A 19318-nucleotide genomic window follows, 5' to 3' on the forward strand; every position below is an offset into this window, starting at 1 on the left:
CAGCCAATCTTCATGTTTGCAATTGCTAGAGCCATAGAGTTGCACAGCATGGAAACAGACCCTTTGGTCCAACTTGTCCATTCCAACCAGGCATCCTAAACTGAACTAGTCCCATTTACCTGCTTTTGTTCCACGCACCTCTAAACCCATCCTATTCATGTACCTGTCCAAATGTCTACTAAGTGTTGCAATTTTACCATCCTCCACCACTTCCTCTGGCAGCTCATTCCATACATGCACCACCTTCTGCATGATAATGTTACTGCTTAGGTCCCATTCAAATCTTTTCTCTCTCACCTTAAACCTAAGCCCTCTAGTTTTGGGCTCCCTTAGCCTTGGAATATCCAGTTGGAAAGTATGTCTCAGGTATTGACTGGTGTTTATCTTGGCTGTGATGATCTTCAGGGTGCAAAACGTTGTCCCTATCACAATGAGCCTGTGAGAACACTCACAAGTAGAGGCAACTATCAGAAAGAGAATGAATATTGGGTTGGATGCCTGCACAATACTATCGAACCAGACTCGCTGTATGTATTTAAATTACAATGAAATGAAAGTAAAGCAGAATCCCGTAGTATTCAGAGGTCAAGGATTAATATTAACAAATTTGGTAATCATGCCTCATGTCAAGATGAAAAAGTGGAAGCAGTTAGGATGTGTTAGGAAATTGTTCAGGGTTTAAACGTTTGCCAATTCTCAATCTGTACAAATAAACAGTTACAGAGTCAATGGTGGGAGAGATTGAGCAAAGATTTATCTTTAAATTGGTCTTGTTTTCCTGGCACCCCTGTATCAAAATACCATGTTCAGAAGACTCATCGAGAGTTGATTAGCTTTGTGGTAATTGCTCATTTGGCTCCTCCGTTTGTTGCTGTTCTCCGCATGATGTTTATAAAGCTGTCTGACAGTAGACAATTAATGCTAGAATTAACTTTAAGGAAAGAGTTGACAGCGATGCATCACTCTCACTCATTTGTTTTTAGAGCCAGTGCAAAATAAACCTTGGGCCAAACAATACGAGGTGCCCTCTGGATAAGGTCTAGCTGTGGGTAAGGTTTGGGGATATTGATATTTGAGGTCAAGAAAGATGAGCGGCTTTCTTTTAAAACCACATCTTTATGGATGACAAATAGCATTTGATAAATGAAAAACTTTGTTATATAATTGTTGCTGGAGATTTCAGCTCCGCTGACTGTAGGCTAGTCTCCTACAAGGTCCCCAGAAAATGTGTTTACTTGACCCCTAAACCCCTCTGGAGAGGGATCTGACAGAGCAGATGCAGACCACTTGATAGGTTACACAGGGCATTTTGAAAACAATTTCTTAAACTCACTGCTGAGCCTCAGGAAGCTATCTCCAAGCAAATTCACCACAAACCTTTCACTGACAGAGGCTGCTTTCGCCTGAAAGGTCAGTGTTTTGGATATGTGAGAAATACATTTCAGAAAAATACTAGTGGCTGGAGAGAGAATGACTTTCTTCACTCAGAATGATAAACATCTGTATGGTGTTAGAAATAATAACGTTCTATTTTCCAAGATATTGTAAAATACATTAATGGGAGCGATAGCCAACTAAAGGGGTGGACTGCATTAAGCTAAACTTCTTTTCTGACCCTTGTATTTTTATAGCTACACGTAAGTCTCCCTTATTTTCTAAGAATGCTTATATCATCCACAAGTCATTAATCCGGAATATAAACTTGGCTATGCCCTCTTCTGCTCATCCACTGCAACTATATTTTTCTGCCTCTTCTGAAGACAGTTGAAACCCTGATAAGATTGCATTGATTGGTCACTTTAAGCCATGAGTGTTCAAAGTCTCATTTCTGGAGCTCGCTTCAGTTGAGTCACAGCGACCGAACTATACCGGGTTCAGTGTATGGTCAATGTCAAACTAGACTGGTGGTGAGGGTGCTTGAGTTGAAGAGGGAGGGGGAAAGATTGCCACTTCTCACCATCATCAGGCGTTGGAGCCTTTACCCAGAAGCGCCACAGATGTGGAAAGCGAGTAAGAATAGGTCAAGGCCCAGCTTTTCCCCAGCTTGCGTAACTCCTCCCTGGTGTTATCATTTGTACCCATTTTCTCACCCACTATATAGTGCCCATTATATTCACCCTTTACAATTCACTGAAGCCAAATATTCAACAGAAATGATGAGACAAACCCAGCAAGAGGTCAAAGGTTGAACCTAATTCTTTTTAACTGGGTGATTTTCTTTTCCAAACTTGTTCTTGATATATGTTGTGAACTAAAAGCACTGAGATAGGAGGAGGTTCGAAATCATGCGTAATTGACTTCCTCAGACAGTTCAAAGATGTCTTTCCCAACAAGCTTTTAGCTCAAGTGATTAGTTTAGTTGCTGCAATAATTCTGAATGAACAGTGGAAAAGCAACATAATAAATTATTAATTTGATCAGATAGTTGTGATGGGGAGAGACCGACAGTGATTTCAGAGCAAGATTGAGCTGAAGCACACAGATGAGCTCATTTAGAATTGCTTTAACTTGTGTGAGAACACTTACCCCTTTCGGAAAAGCTGCAACATGAGACACATTGCTTTTTGAATATAGGCCCTGATATTTTTAGCAGGGTCAATACAGATGAATTTTGAAAGGGATGCTTAACAGGCAATAGATATAATATTGACTGATTTGCACTCAAAGACAAAAAAAAAGTCCTTTTAATTTATGACCAAGGAATATGATTGCTCCATTTTCTCTCCAGCTTCAACTTCAATAAAGAACAAGCAGCTTGAGTACCAATACAGTGTGGAGCTGAAGGATCACAGCAAGTCAGGCAGCGCCAGAGGAGCAGGAGAGTTGACATTTCAGTTTGGGACACTTCATCAGGACCTAAACAACGCCAATGAAAGGGTCCCGACCCAAAACGTCAACTCTCCTGTTCCTCTGATGCTGCCTGACCTGCTGTGATCCTCCAGCTCCACACTGTATTGACTCTGACTTCAACATCGGCAGTTCTTGCTGCCCCTAAGTACTAGCGCTGGCATCTTTCAGATGAGACTTCAGCTGAGGTCTGGCTGCCCTTGCAAGTGAATACAAAGGGAAAGACTGGTGTGGGAGACATGGGTCTGAATTCATGGGATATTGGCACCAGTATTCTGGAAAGAAGGAGTTGTTCTGATGAAACATACTGGGACTAGATGAAATAACTCCACAGAGGCCAGTATCGTGTTACCAGGTCACTCTTTATTCACACATGAAGAGCCCTGGACACTGATCCAGCTCCCTCAGAGCCAGCTCTCAGAGTGAACAGGATGCCTGACACTGTTGTGTATATCTGTCAGCCAGGGCTCCCTGATTAGACCAGATTAACAGCCCCAATCAGGGAACCCATACTCCATGAGTCTACCTGGTTGACATTGTTACAGTCACTACACCTGGTGAATCACAGAACTGGGGCTGTGGATAGGAATTCAAACTAAAAAGTTGGAGGGATAGAATCAGTTGCATGCAAAATTATGGTAAAAGTTAAAGGGGAAGGGCTCAGTAGAGGTTATTAAAATTTCCAGAACAAGTGATAAGACAATGAGTATAGAAAGGGTCAGAAATCCAAGGGGGCAGCTATGAGAAGGGGGCAGTCAACAGAGGAGTCAGTTGATTGGAAGGGGAGCCTAGTAGGGAAGATGGTGGGGCAGCAATGGCAGGGGTTTCTAAGGGTAATTTGGGAGGTACAACAGAAATTCATCCCAAGGAAGCAGAAGCATACTAAGGGCAGGATGAGGCAACCAGGGCTGACAAGGGAAGTCAGGAATAGCATAAAAGCAAAAGAAAAAGCATACAATGCGGTGAAGCCTAGTGGGAAGCCAGAAGATTGGGAAGCCTTTAAAAACCAACCCAGGATAATTTTTAAAAAAGGGCAAAAAGTGAAATATGAGAGTAAGTTAGCTAGTAATCTAAAAGATTGCAAGAGTTTTTTTCTCACAGACATCTAAAAGTTAAGAGAAAGAGCTGACACTGGGCCACTGGAAAATGAGAAAAAGCCATAATAGGGAGCAAAGAAATGACAGCAGGACTGAATAGGTACTTTGCATCAGTCTTCATGGTGGAAGACAGCAGTAGTATTACCAGAACGTCAAGAGGGTCAGGGGCAGAAGTGAGTGCAGTGGCCATCACCATGGATAAGCTGGAAGGTCTGAAGTTTGGTGAATCACTCAGACCGATGGACAACACCCCAGAGTTCTGAGGGAAATAGCTGAGGAAATTATTGAGGCATTGGTGGTGATCTTTCAGGAATCTCTAGAGTCAGGGAGGATCCCAGAAGTCTGGAAAATGGCCATTGTAACACCCTCTCGTTGTCAAGAAAACAGGGAGGCAGAAGACAGGAAACTGTGGGCCAGTTAGCCTGACATCGGTTGTTGGTAAGATTTAGGGTCCATTATTAAGGATGAGATTGCTGAGTGCTTTATAAAACAGACTCAGCACAGCTTTGTCAGAGGACATTATACCTTATAAATCTGTTAGAATTCTTTGAGCCAGTAATGAACAAGCTAGACAAAGGAGAGCCAGTGGACATAATATATTAGCATTTCCAGAAGGCCTTTGACAAGGTGCCACACAGGAGGATGCTAAATAAGATAAGTGCCCATTATGTTTAAGGGCCAGGTATTGGCATGGGTAGAGGATTGGTTGACTGGCAGAAGGCAGAGAGCGGGGATGATGGGGTCTTTTTCAGAATGGCAGCTGGTGGCTGGTTGTGTTCCACTAGAGTCAGTGTTGGGACCACAACTATTCATGTTATATGTTAATGATCTGGACAAAGGAACTGAGGGCATTGTTGTTAAGTTTATAGATGACACAAAGATAGGTCAAGGGACAGATAGCGCTGAGGAAGCGGGGAAGCTGTAGAAGGACTTGGACAGGCTAAGAGAGTAGGCAAAGAAGTGACAGCTGGACTTAAGGTTAACATGGAATGCAATGTTAGAGGGCTAGACTACAGGATCAGAGGCATTCTATTGAGGCTGTATAAAGCTCTGGGCAGACAGCATTTGGAATATTGTGAGCAGTTTAGGCCCCATATCTGTGAAATGATGTGCTGACATTGAATAGGATCTCGAGGAGGTTTATAAAAATGATTCTGGGGATGAAGGGCTTGTCATATGAAGGACCATTCAGGACTGTGGGTCTATTCTTGATGGAGTTTAGAAGGTTGAGGGGAATCTAATTTAAACTTTCAGAATCCTGAGTGGCCTGGATAGAGTGGAAGTGAGGAAGATGTTTCCATTAGCGGGAGAGTCTGGGGCTCAAAGGCAAAGCCTCAGATTGAAGGTATAACATTTTGCATCTGAGATGAGGAGGAATTTCTTCAGCCAGAGGGTGGGGAATCTGTGGAACTCATTGCCACAGAAGGCTGTGGGGGTCAAATTGTTGGTGCATTTAAAACAGATAGATAGGTTCTTGATTGGTAAGGGGTTCAAAGGTTATGCGGAGAAGGGAGAAGAATGTGGTTGAGAAAATATCATCGACGGGTGGCGGAGCAGACCTGATGAACCGAATGGCCTAAATCTGCTTCTGTGCCTTGTGGTCTCACAGTCTCAGTGTATTGCTTGGAAAAAAAAAGCAGAGGAGCTCTCCTTAATCAGTAAATATCACTGAAGGGACTGGTCTGGCCGATGTTGGTCAAATGTGTTGTTAGTTATCAGATGTTGCTCCATGTTGGGGCAGCACGGTGGCTCAGTGGTTAGCACTGCAGCCTTACAGCACCAGGGACCCAGGTTCAATTCCAGCTTCAGGTAACTGTCTGTGTGGAGTTTGCACATTCTCCCCGTGTCTGCGTGGGTTTCCTCCAGGTGTTAATCTAATCTAATATCAATGGGCTGTAATGTGGTCTACTAAAAAAAATGTAAAGATACTTCATTATAGAGTGTTTTGGAATGTTCCAGGGTTGTGAAAGGCTCAAAATAAATGCAAGTTCCTCACTTCTTTTTTTTTGTTTTTTTGATTTTGCTCCAAGAATCTGTTTCATTCTTCCCCTTCGAAGTGCATCTCAGTTATTTCAGGCCAGTTCTTTCGTTTCCTGCATATGTTTCCTGCAGTCTCTCGAAAAGCTTTTTGGTGGCTGGGTATTCACTTGTTCCCACTTGATGGCAGCTTTGTGTTTCCATTGCTTTGCCTGTCTGAGCCAAGGAGAACTGGGATTGGTCAAACATATGTCATGTATAGTCAATGTACCATATCCACCAAGACAGTGGTGACGGAATTGAGCCAATCCTTAACCTGGTCTGCAAGGCCAACAAGATTCAGGTGGAGCAGGGCTCAAAGTCCATGTCAAAACTGTTACAGGAAGTCATTGGAAACCCGGGCATGACCCAACTGAAACCTTCACTGTGTCGGCTGCAGGCACAGAGGAAACTAAAATAGCTCTACCGGAACTAAAACATTTTTTTTTCTTTATTCATTCACGGGATGAGGGTGTCACTGGCTAGGCAGCATTTATTGCCCATCCCTAATTGCCCAGAGAGTAGTTAAGAGTCAACCACATTGCTGTGAGCCTGGAGTTACATGTAGGCCAGACCAGGTAAGGGTGGCAGATTCCTTCCCTAAGTCACATTAATGAGCCAGAAGGGTTCTCCCTCCCCAGTATTCAAGGGCCCAAACACATCTTCCAGGTGAAACAACACTTCACCCGCTCTTCCCAGAAAATAGTCAACTGCATTCTTTGCTCACAATGTGGTTTCTTCTACACTGGGGAAACAAAGCATAGACTTGGCGACCGCTTTGCAGAATATCTATGTTCTGCGCGCAAAAAAGACCCTGAACTACCTGTTGCCTGCCACTTCAAAGCACCACCCTGCTCCCTGGCCAGTATCTCTGTCTCTGGCTTGCTGCAGTGCTCCAGTGAGGCCCAACGCAAACTGGAGGAACAACACCTCATTTTCCACTTGGGGACCCTACAGCACCCCCCCCCCCCGGACTCAATACTGAGTTCAATTATTTTAGGGCCTAAACTTTCCCATGTCCCAGACCCCACCCCACACACCAGGCCTTGTTATCACATAGCCTGCCGCTACACACTGTTGTTTGTCACTAACTATTCACCCTCCCAGCCTGATCGTTATCAACTCCTTTGTCTGTCCAAATGTCTTTCTCTCTCTTTGGGCTCTATCTTGTCATTTACTCCCTACCCCACCCACCTCCCTATTTTCTGCATATAAACTGACATTTTCCTATCCACCATCAGTTCTGAGGAAGTGTCACTGGGTCCAAAACATTAACTCTGTTTTCTCCTCCGCAGATGCTGCCAGGCCTGCTGAGCTTTTCCAGCAACTTTGTTTTTGTTCCTGATTTACAGTATCCAGAGTTCTCTTGGTTTTTATTTAGTGAATCTATGCTTGCAGCTCTGAAATTTTATCAAATAGTTGACGTAGTCATTGAAGTGAGTGACAGGAAGACGAATTTGGACGATAAAGAGCAAATGGGGTTCTCCTTCATAAAACGAAATAAACTTCAGAAAAAATGTTCCACATCAGTAAAAAGTATCTGTACCAATGATCATAACCCTGGTTTACTTGAGGACCCATTGAACATTTGTGAATATTGTGACTTTTTTTTAAATTGGGCTGACACAGCTAAAAAAATTGTGGATGTAAATCCAGTCTGGAAGGAGCTCTGGAATGTTACACCTTCCAGTGTCAAAGAAGTTTGCCATTAGAGGGAACATTGCAAACAAGCCAAGCAAAGGGAAACAAAGCCAAACAGTTTAAATCAACAAGATACCTAAAATCAACTTAATGCTCCACTATGTATTCCTCATGAACAATTCATTGAGACAGAACTGTATACCTTTTACATTTTATTGTTTTTGTTTGGATTTTCTTCTCATTTCATTTCTATTGTGTGTGTGTTTTGAGTTATTATTTCTTTTCATGTCAAATAAACAGACAAAATCTCCCTCTTATTAACTGAAGAAAATCTAGTTAACTTGACCCTTTTAAAACACAAAAACACTTGGTTAAGGAAAAAAGCATTCACACAGATGAAATTCCTTGTAAATTAATCTGGTTCTGACCAACCAGAAGAGTGGGTGAGTAAAGAAGACCGGCCAGATTATTCCTTTTCCACCAAAAACTTAAGAATTTGGGGTATGGAGTGTGGATCCTGCAATATCTCACCGAGGATCTGTTTATAACAGTATCTTTTCTAACAGCATGTCTAAACTACAGCAAATTTATTTGTACTTCCTTTGCCTATCTCTGATCAGCACATAGCTGCAACATTACCAGACAAGTGCCTGATAACTTGTCCATTAGTCACCTCCATGCCCAGTTGTGAGGCTATTTGGCAGTGGTGTGCATCACAGCAGAGCAAACCCCGGCCTTGCTTGAGGTTTAAACATAACCGCGTTCACAAGAAGAATGCTGAAGTAAGATTAATGAGCAGAACACACTGGTGAAATTTCTCTCCCTTCGCCAGTCCCTGGCTACTGCCTGTCAAGCATTGAGAGTAGCTAATCTACTACAGCCTGTGGATTAAACCCAGCACAGTCTAGTCTGCAATTATACTTTGAAGGCGCTATGATAAGAACAAGATACAGGTTTCCCTTTTTTCTCGAAGACAATAGCAATTTTTCTTGTATTTCATTAAAGTATTTCATTCCAAAAAAGGTTTTCGGAGCACTTATCTTGAGAGCACAGAATATTCGACTGAATGTAATGCAGAGGCTACATTTGGTACCCAGTTCTTTGCTGTCAGTCCATGTGGTAAATCCCGTGTCCTGAGTGACAGGCTGGAAGTCCTAATCTTGTTCTTGTAACTGAGCTCGTGATGATGGTTAACTGAGAATCACTGAAACTCCGGAGAGCATCTCTGCCCAACTTGTACCTCATTTACATAATTATGTCTGATTTTAAATCAAATATGCAAATATATGCATGTTTCATTCTTTTTAATTACATGAAACAGCAAAGTGAGTTATTTATCAGAGTTAATATTTATTTATTCATTATTAATCTTCACCACTTCACTTGTGAAAGGTTGCAGGGTTTGGTATGGATAATCTGACAAATTTGGCGATCCTCCTGGTTTCTTTGAACAACTGATCTCGAACAATCGAGTGGCAAAAAGAAGAAAAGGGTGTTCTTTTCTGATTGACAGGTGCGGAAAAATACCTCCAGACTTGATCTATCGCCCTTGGTGTTAATTTTTCTCAATTTCTCCTCGCCTGACAATGGAGGTGAAGGAACACAATTTGTATAAATGAAAAGGGTGTCGAATCTGAAGCAAGCATTTGTAATGTTTTAGCACAGCAACAAATTGCGATTGGAGATCAAATCCATTCCTCGGTTTTTTTTGCATGGGAGTCAGGGATGTTTTGTTTTGAAGAGAGGGCTGCCTCTACCTATTGCCTTATTGTTTTTCTTCAGTATCAGGTGCAAGGAGCCTCGCCTGGAGGTCATCAGGAATGTTAGTCTTTGTGCACATGATACAGTTATATTAGCCTGAAGTCGGAGGAAGTTAACCCGGGTGACAGTGGAGGAAAACGTCCCTTCCTTTCATCTTTGGCATGAGAACCGAGCTTGCAGGATGACACTTAACAGATAAAATATTGTCTCCCCTAATTGCTTTAAGATGGACTGGAGTAGGAATGCAAATATTGATACGGCAGGCTGTACAGAGAAGAGGAAATCTGAGAAGGCCAGTTCTATGGGCCAGGGGAGTAGCCAAAAGGGACAAATTAGGCTCAAACAATAGGGATATTTTCCACTGGGGATAATTAAATGTTGCTTCATCAAAGCAACGACAGTTTGCAAGCTGCTCATTTTGTAACTCTATCATGTTTGCCCCTGAGATATGCTTTTTATTTTTTATTCTTCTTGTATTTGCCATTGATGGCTGATGCATTTAATTAAACTGGGGGCATTAATTATCTGGTACGTTCATAGCCCAGGCTTTGTTTAGGGAGGTTGCTTATGACAGAAGTCCTGTGTTTGGGCCGGAGGCTTCTGATTACACTGAGGTTTCCTTAGATCTTTGGCAAAAAAATAACGGCCTTTGTTGCAGTGCTCTGCAGAAAATTCGGAGGCTACAGCGAGTTTTAGTTGACCCTGTTAACCAGTGTTCCAGGGAAAGCATACCAACCCCTGTACTGACAGTCACCCCTGTGCATCAGCAGCGTTGGGAAATTGGAAGGAAGAAAATCTGCCCATTCACACAACTTACTCACTGTCACATATATCCATACACATATACACACATTAACACACACACACGTTCAGATATATGCACTAAAACAGATGCTTACACATGTAAGCATTCACACTGTCATACATGACCACATATGCATATGCATAAATACATATACTCAAGCATAAATAGACATTAACCACATTGCACACTAGCCAATATATAGCCACATGCACTCTTTTTGCACACTCCACTACTATGTGCATGCATTATACATGTACATCCACATACACACAGAAACACATACACATACTTTAATCCATACACACATGTAATTACAGTGTGCACTACACATACATCATTCACATGCAATCGCAGTGTACACTATATATGCCATACATGTATCAGCTGTTTATGAAGTCAGATAATATTAATCTGACAATCAGCTGTAACACAACAGATTTCAGTAAAGTACACCCATTTGATAATAATTGAAATGCTATGCTCGAAAAGTTCAAGCCATCCCAGGAACGCGTTATTTGTATATTAGGCTAGCAGCAGAATGCAGTGGAAGGAATGGGCGATTTGCAGAAGTTGACCCATCGTTTGTACAGGACAACTTCTGCGACAGATTGATTATCATTCCTTGATAATTTGCAGTCAAATGGGCCTGACCCAGCTCTCACAGTGACCCTCCTTGACTCTGAGGCAGAGAAACATTGGCAAGGGGATGGCGGAGGAAGGGGTAAGAGGGAGTGGTGGTCGCGGGGGCCGGTGGGGGTGGTGGTGGTGAGGAGCACATTGTTTGTGCCTCAAGGAGGGCTAGAAAGCAAAAACTCCCGAAATTGTGTTGCAGATGTTGCTTGACTGAACTGCTGCAGGTTGGCAAATCTACACACCAATCCACTGCCAAATACGTTCCAATGGGACAGAGGTAAGCACCACCATTAGAAACAGATTCTAAACCATCTCCCTCTGTGAAGGAACAACCTCCAGAGACAGTTCCTGTAATGTTGATAGTTACTTATCTGAGAGCGTATAGAGTGGCCATCAGCATGATTTGTTAGTGTTGTTTGTTGTAATTAGTTTGGAGGATGTGATGCTCGCTGATTGCTTTTCTTCTTGCCTGCTATTGCTAGGCAGCCCCATGAGAGCAGTCGAAGTTTGACATTCTTTGTGGAATTATAAGGTGCCTCATGATTCCCCACAGAGATTCACAAGTGGCTATCAGACAGGAAAGTGATTTATGACACACTTCAACACATACTGCATCACTTGGAAATTCAGTTCTATAGCAACCAGAAAGTGAATTATATTTTAAATATGTGGTATAAATAGAATATGCCATGGCCAGAGGTGAGATATGATAAATATCTCATTACCCACTTGCAACATGTCCCTTGAGAGTTAGTCAGTCAGTCTCACTTCTGAACACATTTATCATTCCACACTGCTTACCATATCTCACTCCGACACGATATCTATTTTATTTTAAAGCTTTTATTTCTGAAAGCGCGCAAAGAAAACTGTTCTTTCACTTGAAGAGGGACGACTGCAGTCATCTAGAATTTAAGAGCTGCACCACAGGATGGGGATGTTGCATTAACACATTTCTCTATCGCAGAGCCAAGAATACCAGGAATACACAAAATATAACGGAAACAGGAGATGGGGCTTTCACTGACAAAAACCCAGTATTGTATCCATTCTAAACTGAAAGGAAGGAAGAACATGCAGCTGTATATCACCTTGCACAATGTCCTAAAGCCATTGTTACTGTGAAAAGGGAAGGGAATGGTAACACAAACAGCAATGAGCCAAATGCACAAATCAACTCTTTTTAGAGTCCAAGGCAGCTGGGAGAATTCCCCTGCTGTTCTTCAAAAGACTGCCATGGCATCTTTCACACCCAGTGGAGAAACCAAATGGGAATGCACATTGGCATGTCATCTGACACTTTTGACCAGATTTTATTCCCTCGTGGGCTCCAGCAGTTCATGAAGGTGGCTCACCGTCACCTCCCTGAGGGCATTACTCATTCATGGAATGTGATAGGTGCCATCTAGATCAGCATTTATCTGCCATCTCTAACTGGCTTTAGTTATTGGCCTAGCCAGCACTGTCCCCATCCCATGAAAGAATGAGTTTTAAAAGGATTGCACTGAAGTGTTAGCCTGGTATTTCCATTCAGCCCTATGGAATGGGATTTGAGCTCACAAACCTCTCATTCAGAAACAATGACGTTGAAATCCCACTTAGGAAAATTTCCTCTATTTTTCACCATGTGCCCCAACATTGTCACAATTTAAGAAAAGCAGGTACCAAGCTAGCATTGCTATGTCACTCCTCTCTCACTTTGCCACATTAATCTGGGTTGCCAATTTATTGGAGTATTGATGTCATTTGGCCCTGTGGTCCTGCACCCAGTAAAAATCAACAGAACCCTCACATCCCTTCGGGCTAAGATAGAACTGGAACTACATCTCAGAAATGAAAGGGCAATGTCTCATCCATTATCCTACCCAAACCCCTCAGGCATGTTGTTGCATTGCACTGTAAGTAAAGCTATCTTGATTTATCTTCACTTTAACTTTTTGGGTGGAGTGTTGGAGTGATGGTGCAAGTTCTGTTGCATGGAATTCTTGCTGCCCATCTACTGCTGTCAATTTCTCCCCCAGTTTTCATCCACATTTTGATTTGGAGTTAAATTGCTGATCTTTCACTGTCACTTGATGAAAATTGTACATTTCATAAATGTAGTTTATTTGATTTTATTCTTGCATGGAATGTGGACATTGTTGGCAACTGTTTTCCATGAACTAAGTGGCTTGCTTGTCGATTTCAGAGGGCATTTAAGAATCTGAAGTCAAATGCAGGCCAGCGACAGAGGCTAAATTTTCCCTCCCTGAATGAACAAGGTGAGTTTCTAATAACATCAACAATGGTTACAATTTGACAAGCTTTTCACTCCCAGTTTTACTAAATTCACACTTCACCATCTGCTATGGCGGGGGGGCGGTGGGAGAGAATGGGAACCTGTGACCCCAGAATGTTAACCAGCTGTGTGAGGTTACTAGCCTAGTGACATTAGCACAACACTAACACTAGCACCTTCTTCAAGGACCTAGAGTGGTTGAAGAACAGGCTCAATAAAATCTTCTCAACTGCAATGAAGATTGAGCAATAAATTCTGGCCATGAGAATGATTATTTAAGGTTGTTGAATGCATATGGAGGAAGATGAGACTGGGTTAGTGAATCTGAATTTAAAAGAAGGTGTGATGAGAAACTTACACAATTCTCATTGGCTGTGACAGGTTGGTTGCAGATAGGATGCTTTTCTTGGCTGGTGAGGGGACCTAGGTTCAGATAACCAGATGCATGGAGAGATCCTGTAGCAGTGTGGAATGGAGTTCTGTATTGGGATAACAAAGAACTTCACAGCACACTGTCTGTGGGAATTACACAATAATTCCTCTGTGTCTGAAATCGTCTGGAAGAGTTTAATAAAGGACCCCAGTTATACCACCCCTCAACCCCTTACAACCTCCTTGGACTCCTGACAATTGTTCCCAACCAGAAACCCCTTTAACTGACCCAATTCCATGACTCCAAATAAGTCTTGGCAGACTTTGCCCCCCACCCTCGTTAACAACCTGCACCAGCTCCACCCCACCAGCCACTCACAGGATCCATCATCAATCTTCCCATCACTACCCACAATGGTCTGGTCCCTTGGGACATTGGACCTTGTACCTGGCACATCCTTACCCCTCGACAACAATTCCGTCCTGAAAGCTTGACCATGCTTCACCCACACCCTCCCCAACACAGATCTGACATACCCCCTTCCAGTGACCTGATGGACCTCAGGATCAACAATCTCTCCCACATGAAGGACCTGACATCCCTCACCCTGGCCTGACAGTTTTCCATTCTCTGCACCAGGCATCCTTCCAAACCTAACATCCCTCCTCCGGCTGGCTTTTGACCTCCAACCTTTAGTTTCCCCTCTCCAACTGTGTTTTGACTAGTATCTCTTGTCTAATTGGTAGACTTCCCAAATAAGAATCATTGAAGATGGATACGGCACAGGAGGAGGACATTCAGCCTCCAATGAATCGGAAATGTGGGAATAACCTCCAATCCACATGAATTGCCATCCAACACAAATACCAGCAGGCAGAACATAATTATGAGCATGCCAGGAGGAGGAGCATTACACTTACATATTATGGGATGCTTTTGGCTTGGGGAAAGTATGCAATGATATGAGTGAAAGAATACATGCAGAGGATGTTTGGATATGTGAATGGTCATAAAAACTACTTAGCATTAATGATAAGCTATTCAAGTATTTCTGAGAGCAGGATGATGGTAGGTTGCAGTAATGCTGCATTGTAGTAATTAGAACGAGATTGGCCAGGTACATCTCATTCAGTATGAATTCCCTGATTGGGCCTGTTAACCTCATCTAATCGGGGAGTCCTGGCTGACAGATATAAACAGGAGTCTCAGGTATTTGCCTCAATTTAGGGACCAGCTCTGACCTAGCCAGCTCTGACCTAGCTGAACAGTGCCCAAGTACTGTGCACATGTAAATAAAAGTGATGAGATTTCAGCCTCTACGAAGCTATTGCACTGAGTTTAAAATGTTTTCAAGTAAAGTGTAGCTGCTCCTTTCACCTGGACTGACCTGGTGACATTATTCAAATATTGCCACATAGCACTGCCATCCTTTACCATCGCCACTTGCCTGTTTGTTACGTACGATGCTATTTTGAGGCTCCAAACATGCAAAAACATTCTCACAATTTGATCTGTAAATATAAGGAACCTGAAATTCCTAAATATTTGAGCTGTGTCTACCTTCAAAAGTCTGCTGGATATGTTCTGTTCTGATATACTTCCCCTTTAAGCTGTGGCAGATCTCTCAAATTGACAGCAGCATACGTACTTTCACTTCTTCACTTGCCAGTTCCCAATGACTGGATGCTGTGATACCATGAACACTACTCGTGTAGCTAATCTCACTGAAACCCCATGCACAGTTAGGAACCCTGCTCCTCTATCTTTACAGCTCGAGCATTGTCTAAATGAATATTATAGGATGTTGCACTGAGAAAGATGTGGAAGCTCTTTGCTATCAGTTGCGGTTTTTGGGCATCACATTTAACCCTAAGTCAGGTGATTCAAGTGACTGACTTACAAAACTAAGGCTGAACCTTGAAAGTCGGGGGTAAAAACTCTCAAATACCAGTGAGAAGCAGAGCTAAGAAGTTATCACTGATATCCTGGCTAATACTTAACCCTGAACTAACCTCACTATAATAAAGGGTCTGGTTACTATCGAATTCACTTGATTCACTCAACCTGACTTCACGTTACGGCAGTCAAGGCCATTTTTAGAATACAGTGTACAATTCTGCCCACGCTTCTATAGGAAGAATCTTGTTAAACTTAGGAGGGCTTGGAAGAGGTTACAGCATGTTGCTGGGGTTGGAGGGTTTGAGCTATAGGGAGAAGCTGGATAGGCTGGAGTTATTTTCCCTGGAGAATCGGGGGTTGACCTTGCAGACGTTTATAAAATCATGGTGGGTATGGGTACAGTGAATAGCTAAGGCCTTTTTCCCAGGTTGGGGTGTCCAAAACGAGAGGCCATAGACATAAAGTGAGAGAGAAATACTTAAAAGGGACTCAAGGGGTAACTTTTTCACGCAGCGGGTGATGTGTGTATGGAATGAGCTGCCAGAGGAAGTGGTGGAGGCTGGTACAATAATAATATTTAAAAGGCATCTGGATGGTTACATGAATAGGAAGGTTTTAGAGGGATATGGGCCAAATGTTGGCTAATGGGACTTTGTCAGATTGGGATGTCTGGTTGGCATGGATGGGTTGGACTGAAGGGTCTGTTTCTATGCTGTATGACTATATGATTCTCATGATTACTTTGTGAAGAAAAATTGAATAAGTTGACCTTTACCCATTGGAGTTGAGGGCAATTGAGATGTGAATTATTGAAACATAGCAGGATTGATAATGGATTTCCAATTGTGGGGAGACTAGAAGTAGGCCATTAAAAAAACCCACCAGAAATGAGGAGTAATCTGTTCAATCAGAGCATCATCAGTCTGTGAACTTCTCTATTCCATAAAAGCAGTGCAGGATAATGTCACCGAATTCCTTCAATGTCAAGTTAAACAGGTTTCTGCTAAAGAAGTGAGGCAACACTTACGGGAAGGTGCAGGCAGGACGGTGGAATTGAGATCACTATAACTGTCAAAATATGTTGAATGCCTATTTTGTATTAGTTCATGTGCCCATGGGCATTACTGGCTAGGATTGTATTGATTTCCCTGAAGAGGATAGTGGTGAGTGAAATAACTCCACAAGCGGCCGGTATCCCAGCACCAAGTACCCTTTTATTTACCGTGGAGAGTGCTTGTCTTTCCAGGCAGCAGAGGTCACAAGATTGGCAGGTTCTGTTGAAGGAGCCTTGGTGAGCTTCTTGCAGAGAATCCTGTAGATAATGCACACTGCTGTCACTGTACTTTGGCGATAAAGGGAGTGAATATTGAAAGCGGTAGACATTTAATTGACTACAGGATGTTTTGCAAATCCCTAAAGTTGTGACAGCTGATATATAAACAAAATCCTTTCTTCCTCAAGAGATAATGGGAACTGCAGATGCTGGAGAATTCCAACATAATAAAATGTGAGGCTGGATGAACACAGCATGCCAAGCAGCATCTCAGGAGCACAAAAGCTGACGTTTCGGGCCGAGACCCTTCATCAGAGAGGGGGATGGGGAGAGGGAACTGGAATAAATAGGGAGAGAGGGGGAGGTGGACCGAAGATGGAGAGTAAAGAAGATAGGTGGAGAGAGTGTAGGTGAGGAGGTAGGGAGGGGATAGGTCGGTCCAGGGAAGACGGACAGGTCAAGGAGGTGGGATGAGGTTAGTAGGTAGCTGGGGGTGCGGCTTGGGGTGGAAGGAAGGGATGGGTGAGAGGAAGAACTGGTTAGGGAGGCAGAGACAGGTTGGACTGGTTTTGGGATGCAGTGGGTGGGGGGGAAGAGCTGGGCTGGTTGTGTGGTGCAGTGGGGGGAGGGGACGAACTGGGCTGGTTTAGGGATGCAGGAGGGGAAGGGGAGATTTTGAAACTGGTGAAGTCCACATTGATACCATATGGTTGCAGGGTTCCCAGGCGGAATATGAGTTGCTGTTCCTGCAACCTTCGGGTGGCATCATTGTGGCACTGCAGGAGGCCCATGATGGACATGTCATCTAGAGAATGGGAGGGGGAGTGGAAATGGTTTGCAACTGGGAGGTGCAGTTGTTTGTTGCGAACTGAGCGGAGGTGTTCTGCAAAGCGGTCCCCAAGCCTCCGCTTGGTTTCCCCAATGTAGAGGAAGCCACACCGGGTACAGTGGATGCAGTATACCACATTGGCAGATGTGCAGGTGAACCTCTGCTTAATGTGGAATGTCATCTTGGGGCCCGGGATGGGGGTGAGGGAGGAGGTGTGGGGACAAGTGTAGCATTTCCTGCAGTTGCAGGGGAAGGTGCCAGGTGTGGTGGGGTTGGAGGGCAGTGTGGAGCGAACAAGGGAGTCACGGAGAGAGTGGTCTCTCCGGAAAGCTGACAGGGGAGGGGATGTAAAAATGTCTTGGGTGGTGGGGTCGGATTGTAAATGGCGGAAGTGTCGGAGGATAATGCGTTGTATCCGGAGGTTGGTAGGGTGGTGTGTGAGAACGAGGGGGATCCTCTTGGGGCGGTTGTGGTGGGGGCGGGGTGTGAGGGATGTGTTGCGGGAAATACGGGAGACGCGGTCAAGGGCGTTCTCGATCACTGTGGGGGGAAAGTTGCGGTCCTTAAAGAACTTGGACATGTGGGATGTGCAGGAGTGGAATGTCTTATCGTGGGAGCAGATGCGGCGGAGGCGGAGGAATTGGGAATAAGGGATGGAATTTTTGCAGGAGGGTGGGTGGGAGGAGGTGTATTCTAGGTAGCTGTGGGAGTCGGTGGGCTTGAAATGGACATCAGTTACAAGCTGGTTGCCTGAGATGGAGACTGAGAGGTCCAGGAAGGTGAGGGATGTGCTGGAGATGGCCCAGGTGAACTGAAGGTTGGGGTGGAAGGTGTTGATGAAGTGGATGAACTGTTCGAGCTCCTCTGGGGAGCAAGAGGCGGCGCCGATACAGTCATCAATGTACCGGAGGAAGAGGTGGGGTTTGGGGCCTGTGTAGGTGCGGAAGAGGGACTGTTCCACGTAATCTACAAAGAGGCAGGCATAGCTGGGGCCCATGCGGGTGCCCATGGCCACCCCCTTAGTCTGTAGGAAGTGGGAGGAGTCAAAAGAGAAGTTGTTGAGTGTGAGGACGAGTTCAGCTAGGCGAATGAGAGTGTCGGTGGAGGGGGACTGGTCGGGCCTGCGGGATAGGAAGAAGCGGAGGGCCTTGAGGCCATCTCCATGCGGAATGCAGGTGTACAGGGACTGGGCGTCCATGGTGAATATGAGGTGTTGGGGGCCAGGGAATTGGAAGTCCTGGAGGAGGTGGAGGGCGTGGGTGGTGTCACGGACGTAGGTGGGGAGTTCCTGGGCCAAAGGGGAGAAAATGGAGTCCAGATAGGTGGAGATGAGTTCGGTGGGGCAGGAGCAGGCTGAGACGATGGGTCGACCAGGGCAGGCAGGTTTGTGGATTTTGGGAAGGAGATAGAAACGGGCCGTGCGGGGTTGGGGAACAATGAGGTTGGAGGCTGTGGGTGGGAGGTCCCCTGTGGTGATGAGGTCGTGAATGGTGTTGGAGATGATGGTTTGGTGCTCGGGTGTGGGGTCATCATCGAGGAGGCGGTAGGAGGTGGTGTCGGAGAGTTGGCGTCTGGCCTCGGCGATGTAGAGGTCAGTGCGCCATACTACCACTGCGCCACCCTTGTCTGCGGGTTTGATGGTGAGGTTGGGGTTGGAGCGGAGGGAGCGGATGGCTGCCCGTTCTGCGGGGGAGAGGTTGGAGTGGGTGAGAGGGGTGGAGAGGTTGAGGCGGTTAATGTCTCGACGGCAGTTGGAGATGAAGAGGTCGAGGGAGGGTAGGAGGCCAGGGGGTGGTGTCCAGGAGGAGGACTTGTGTTGGAAGCGGGTGAAGGGGTCAGTGGAAGGAGGGTTGGGTTCCCGGTTGA

This window comes from Stegostoma tigrinum, chromosome 37 (genome assembly GCF_030684315.1).
Source record: "Stegostoma tigrinum isolate sSteTig4 chromosome 37, sSteTig4.hap1, whole genome shotgun sequence".
Taxonomy (NCBI): domain Eukaryota; kingdom Metazoa; phylum Chordata; class Chondrichthyes; order Orectolobiformes; family Stegostomatidae; genus Stegostoma; species Stegostoma tigrinum.